Consider the following 7,500-nt stretch of genomic DNA (forward strand, 5'->3'; position numbering starts at 1 on the left):
GAAACGTTTTAAAATGTTTTAATTGCAAAGTCTTTCTTTAGATCCGCAAAATTAATCTTACGCAACACATCTGCTTCTATACTTTGTAGAGGTGAGGCTTCATGAATATTACTTTAGCAAGTTTAAAGTGATTCTTTTTGTGCCGTAAACCTTTTACCATTTCTGTGGTGCCCTCCCCACCATTCCCTCGATGCTCTAAGTATGTGCTTATTTGCTTAATGGTTACTCCAGCGCTGATTGCAAGCTGTTACTATATACCAATTATATCTAGTTCCAACGAAATGCAAATCGCCCTGGCCAATTTACCTGAGCCATATTGCTCTTGGCCAGCTTTTCTCCAGAAAAGTCAAATCTCAAGTTAATTCCAGTTAAAACCATCCTGCTACTGCAACTCGTGTTGCGACATTGAAAGTCCATTGAAGAAGAAACCCCGTAACAAATATTACATTTGACATTTCCTACAGATGTTGTTGCTCTATTGGTGTAAGAACTTTTGGAAAAGATTAAGGGAATAGTATTCATGGTAGATATAAAATCTAATGCAATTGCTGTATTATAAAGTTTGCAATACGTTGATGGGAAATAAAACAGGAGGTATTACATAGTGGATATGCTTTTTATAATTAGCCTCATGATGTAGAACTACGATGCTTGAGAAAGCCACGCACGTCACACTGTCTCATTTCATTAACCTTGTCAAAATAAAATCTTTGATAGAAGTTAAGAAGATATAATGATGATGAGCTGTGTTCCTCTTCGAACATCGTTGAACAGGTTTCCTAGATGACTAAAGTACGCCGAAAAGGAATGTTTTGCACTTGCACTGCAGAGCCCCTGTTGCATTGTAGAGTCCCTGTTGCTACTACGACTTCATTCTAAGTTTAATTTTAAACCATTTCTTTTTGTAATAGTTTAACAGAAGAAACATGACATTAATTCATTCACCAGTTTAGGCGTAGTATTCATGTAGTGTTAACAAGATATCAAATGGCGGCAACATATATTGATGGTTGATGTACACCACTAGATTGCGGTATATATCAAGGACAACTCGATGACTTGGCTGTAATAATTGTATCTTATAATTAATGATAACTAAATTAACTTAGTATAATAATTATAGCTTATTATTGCGAACTCAATCACCTAGTAGTAATAATTATACCATTAATTACACCGTGTAACTAATTTTTATTTTTATGTCTTTGCTCAGTAAGTATTATTTTCTATTTGCTTCTATCTAGAAATCAAAAGAAATGACTTTTGCTTTTGTGACCTGGACATCAATGTTTTGAAACTAAACTATGTTCCATTACATTTCAGACAGATTCAGCACTAAGTTACTGACGCAGAAATATCGTTACCGTAAATATTCTGCTCAATATCACAGATTTACTTGTCAGTTGATTGACTATAACCACTTGAGCCTTTCCTTTAGAGGCTGACAAAATGTGCGTCTCTGATCATGAGCAGGTGTAGTGGGGGAGCATCATAGCCATGTGTTAATTCTTCGGGGTTTGAATAAATGTAACAAAAGCAAAGTTTGAAGAAAATATTAACCATTTTTCATACCGTCTGGGGGGTGATCAAACAAGAAATAACAGTTGCTACCCAAGGACAAAATCCGTGTTACACAGAGTTATTAGCTTAATTATCTCGTAAGGAAGTGTACGGTATTAATGATAACTAAATCGTCAAATTATAATAGAAAATATTTTATTAATGATAAATGAGTCATTTACTAATTATAACAGTCTTATTAATAAAACAATCACCAAGTTATAATTATTCTCTTATCAATTAATAAATTACCTACTTATGATAAATTATATTGTATTAATGGTAACTCAATCACCTAGCTATAATAATTATATCTTATTAGTAAAATAAAACACCGCGAATTAAATGACTCGTTTGAGTGGTGACTAAATGACTTGTGCTCTTTAGCTTTGAGCTCAAATTCTACCTATTATATTCCCGGAGTGGAAATAATATTTCTAGGATGGTCGATTGGTGGTATTGCTTGAGCGGTCACACAAAATTGTTGAATAAGATCGTTCCAGTTCTTTGCATTTTAGATGCCCAGATATACGCGAAGAAATTGTGTGCATGTCTAGCTGATAGGATGTTTTCATGTAAAACATCCCTGAAGAAAGGTATTGTATTCTCCGATGGAAATTATGTAACGATGACATAGTATTTGTCAAGAAAGTCACGAAGAGCCGTTCGTCGGTCTACTGGCATAAGAAAGGAAGGTAAGAACATGTAATGATGCTAATAGTCAAATGCATCATTTCAAGTGCAGTATATGGGCAAAAGCATTGCTGTAAGATTAAGAAGTTTGACGGTTCTTGGTCTGATACGTCTTCGCGGTTACTTGGACAAGAGTTAATAACCTCTAAACGACCAATGCTTTTTAAGTGGAAATTGGTTGAAAGAAATTGCACAGAAGCCAGTCGTATATTACATACACACACACACACACGCACACGCACACACACATACACACACACTACTGTATGTGTGTGTGTTTATCATTCGCCGTTGTATATCAGCGAAGCATTGTTATAATCCTTAAAATGTTGGATTGCTATAACGTCCACTTCGGTATACAGCATACTTATTAAAACCAGTAAAGACACGACTAACTCTGACCACCTGCTACGTACTCTTGTACGTCAAATACTTCTCTTTACTTATAGTGACTAAGTTATTTCATTCGTCACATGGGAGGGGTTTACCATTATTACTAATTCCCTACATCTCCCCTTTCAAGTTTTTCTTAGGAGGTGTCATTTTGTTTAGCAATACTTTTTTTTATTCAACGCACCTCCCTTTTTTGAGTTTTTTCTTTTCGTAGAATTTAATATTTTTTGCGCTTGGCCTCTATTTTCAGGAAATTTGTATGTTTTCTTTTCCCTTACTTGTATGCCTGGGTTCAATCACCTGCCGTGGCGTTGGTACTTGGAACGTATCGTACAACCATTCCACCGTTTCCTCCAACTTCTTTGGTTCGCTTTCCACAAATCTCTTTTTCAGTTGGTTCCTGTATCTCTTTTGCGTACCTTTTCTACTTTTTACCCAATACATCATTTTACTTACGCATTTGGTAATTACGCCCTCTTCTCAGTTCTACTTTCCATTCTTGTATGCCTTCATATACATCTTTTCACCAACTTTAAAGAATCTTGCTATGTCTTCCCTGGCACTTTTTTCTTTTCTTGGTAAGTAGCAATCAAAGACTGATTTTACTTTCCTTGCAAACATCAGCTTCGCTGGTGAGCTACCTGCTGGTGAGCTACCTGCCTGTGTATTCGGATTTGATGTATTGTTGTAAAGCTACCTCATCTGTGATTTCCTTATTCGATTTTCTTATGGCTTTTTTGAAGGTATCAACAGAGCCTTCTGCCAGTTCATTAGATCTGGGATGGTATAGCGCCGTAGTTATATGTTCCACGCGAATGTTTCACAATTTTGTTTTAATTCAATAGATACAAATTGTGTTCCATTGTCAGATACTATCTTGTCTGGATTACCAAATCGTGTAAAAAATTTACCAAATTCGTATAAAACATTTATCACAGTTGAGGAGGTTGGTTTTTACCCCTTGCAAATTTCAGGCCATTTCGAAAAGCTATCAACTACCACTAAGTAGTAAGAACCATTTAAAGAACCAGAGAAATCAATGTGGAATTTAGACCACGGAATATCTACTTTTGAACTATGTTTACTTTTATCGTGGACAACTTTTCATTTCAGTTTGGCTTACATAAATGTGTTCCTCTCTGTTTTACTGGAATTTTATTGTTTCAGTTCCTCGGCTGCATTCGAAACTTCGACTGAACCAATTATATTTATTTCTTTATTTTCTTTATTCTTTATTTCTTTATTTATATTTGTTTCTTTATTACCCACAAGGGGCTAAACATAGAAGAGACAAACAAGGACAAACGGATTAAGTCGATTACATCAACCCCAGTGCGTAACTGGTACTTAATTTATTTACCCCGGAAGGATGAAAGGCAAAGTCGACCTCAGTGGAATTTGAACTCAGAACGTAGCGGCAGACGAAATACGGCTACGCATTTCGCCCGGCGTGCTAACGGTTCTGCCAGCTCGCCGACAATTATATTTCCACACAAAACACTTTTGAGCGCAGTTTATACTTTGAATAGTTCCATCCACTCTGTGCCGAATAGATTAAGTGAACTTTTTAATACATATGACTTCGCCTTTTTCGTTTGACCTCGAAATGTTACATTACATACGCATTCACCGAAAAATATAATCTTTTCCCCGTAACACCATGTCCTACCTCTTTAGATATAATTAATTTCGGCTTACCGATATATCTCCAAGTTCTTTCGTTTATAATAGTGATATCACTAAATATGTCCAATTGCATTTTAACACTTGCACTTTTGATGTTCCCCTTCACGAATTTCCTCATCGTTATATCACCACTTTCTTCTGATGACATACTGTTTATTCTTTTTCGTATGTTCTGACGTTTTGCCATCTTCGTTCTACAGTGCGTTTTATACGTTCTATATTTCCACAAAGAAAGCACTCCGCTTTTTTAATTGGATAATTTTTCCTCGGCTGTATACTTCCACATGCAAAACAGGGGTTTATTTCCTGATTATTGTCGTGTTTTTTAGGAAACACTTTATCTCTGTTCTAACTATTTCGCATTCGGTTTACTTGGAAACATTCTTTACGTTCAATTTCCTCTGTGTCGTGTCTTTATCCTTTCACATTCTTCTGATACTTGCTTGTAGGGTTACATCTTGATTTCGTTCCAGCTTTGCAATAATTCTAGTTCTAACTTCTGCTTCCTTTTCAACAGTAAGTCCCAATGTAAAACTCAGGAATTTGAACATTCTTCGAGCTTAAACTTCTTGCATTCCCTGTTTATTTTACCAGCATACGTGATGTAGTGTTTGCCGTTGTTTTTCTCTATGTTCAGACACTTCCAACGTGTGTTGAACAAAGGGCTTTTTTTCACTTAAAACCTTTCACAATATATCTGTTGTGCCATTAAAGTTTACATTCGAAAGTTTTCTTGGGAGTACATAATTACTGTATCGTTCATCTTCTGTTGCCGCCAGTTTTCTCAAGATTAAGCGCGTTTTCATCACGTTGTTCTAATCTTTGCAGTTTTTCTCGAAGATTTGCTCATATCTCCTGTAGTATGCTTCGAAGATAACTCTTTCGTCAGGTTCGTATTTGAATTCTGTTATGGAGTTTGCGACACAATCTGTCGAGAACACTTATTTTCTGACTTTCTTGACGACTTCAGTAATTGCAGCATTTGTTGCCGAATTATCATTTGTTGTTGTAGCTTCTGTTGTTGCTCTTGCAGTTGTTGTTGTTCTTTCGGTTGTTGTTGGTGTTATTGTTGCTTCAGTTGTTGTTCATTCTTGCAGTTGTATCCGCTGCTGCTGTCGTTGGTCTTTCAGTTGCTTTTTTGCAACTCGAGCAAACCAGACAACAAATTTTCTATAATTTTACGACTTTTTTTCGTAAATTTCGAACAACGAAAACTTTTGAGAGTTTGTTAACTCCTCTTCGAGTTTATTAATTCCCCGTGAGTTGATTAAACCCTCGTCGAGGTTACTAATTCCTCGTGGGTTGTTTAACTCTTCGTCACCACTGTTATATCCTTTAAAATATTGGATTGTTATAACACCCACTTCGGTATACAGTATACTCAGAGAAACCAGTAAAGACATGACTACCTCTGATCGCCTACTACGTATTCTGGTACTTTACGTACTTCTTTTTACTTATAGTGACTAGGTTATTCGTCACGTGGGAGGGATGCACCATTATTACTAATTCCTTACAAGCATGTAAACAAGAAAAAATAAAACGATGGTTTATGAAAGAAGTCCTTTGAGATATTACTTCTGCACGAGTTACAGACATTTCCGTTCCACTTCCACAGTCAAAAATACAGTTCCACCATGACTTCTTGTTGGAAATTTGTAACAACGACACTATTGTGAAAAAACTGCGATTTATAACAAAAATAACAAAACGCTTTGATAATATTTGAAATATGGTGATACGGGTTTAGATATCGATTATATTGCAGTAAATTATTTGAAAACGTACATCTATAGAAGCTTAAGATTTTAAAATGGCAAAAGTATAATTAAATCATGGTGACGATATGACGATATATCTTAGGTATTTTAGTAAGCAGCTATTAGAGCGATCATTTGGTACTTTAAAAGGCGGTGAGCTGGCAGAATCGTTAGCGCGCCGGGTGAAATGCTTAGCGGTATTTCGTCTGCCGTTACGTTCTGAGTTCAAATTCCGCCGAGGTCGACTTTGCCTTTCATCCTTTCGAGGTCGATAAATTAAGTACCAGCTACGCACTGGGGTCGATATAATCGACTTAATACCTATGTCTGTCCTTGTTTGTCCCCTCTGTGTTTAGCCCCTTGTGGGTAGTAAAGAAATAGGTACTTTAAAAGAATATGAATAACTCAAGGCACCCCCTTACGAATTAGAACAATACGAGGGTATGCTGAAAAATTCCAGGCTTTAAGGGCCTCGCGAAAAGCCTGGTTCGAGGTCCAACTTCCTGAGTTCTTTTACAGAGCTTAGTAAAACTGAAGAACCGCTGCAATTAGTGTGTGAATTTAAGAAGCAATATATTGAATATAATTAACTGATCCACCTGTATTTTCTTTTAACCATCACCAGGAACTTTTTAGTATCCACTTGCACTTCTAAATATTGGTAACGCAACGTTGAATATTAAATTAATCAATGCAACTCTAGATCCGAAAACTGTTTTACATATATGAAAGATTATTTAAAAGTGAAATGTGTATCTTAGAAATGATAAAGTCCCAAGAATTTTATGCCCTCTCTAAGGAATAGTAAGTGTACTGCTTAAAATTTATATATCTTGTGACATTAACTAGACTGTTTAATGAAGAGCATAATAATGGTAATAATACAAGCAATTACATCGTGGAATTACCCATTCAAAATATAACAATATATACGAAGGAATGAAGAGAGAAAATACGAATGAAGAAAGGGAAAAGACTTATCTATAATTAAACGATAATTACAGCAGCAACAGAATTAATTAATAACGATATTAATGATTTTTATAAGTTCTAAGAGTAAAAAGCAAGATAGAAAAAATGTAGAAGAAAAATATACAAATATGCAGAACAATAACTCTTTTACTCTTTTACTCTTTTACTTGTTTCAGTCATTTGACTGCGGTCATGCTGGAGCACCGCCTTTAGTCGAGCAAATCGACCCCGGGGCTTATTCATTGTAAGCCCAGTACTTATTCTATCGATCTCTTTTGCCGAAACGCTAAGTAACGGGGACGTAAACACACCAGCATCGGTTGTCAAGTAATGCTAGGGGGACAAATACAAACACACAAACTCCCCCCCCCCACACAAACATATATATATATATATATATATTATATATATACATATATACGACAGTTTTCTTTCA

This window comes from Octopus sinensis, linkage group LG10 (assembly GCF_006345805.1).
Source record: "Octopus sinensis linkage group LG10, ASM634580v1, whole genome shotgun sequence".
NCBI classification, from domain to species: Eukaryota; Metazoa; Mollusca; class Cephalopoda; order Octopoda; family Octopodidae; genus Octopus; species Octopus sinensis.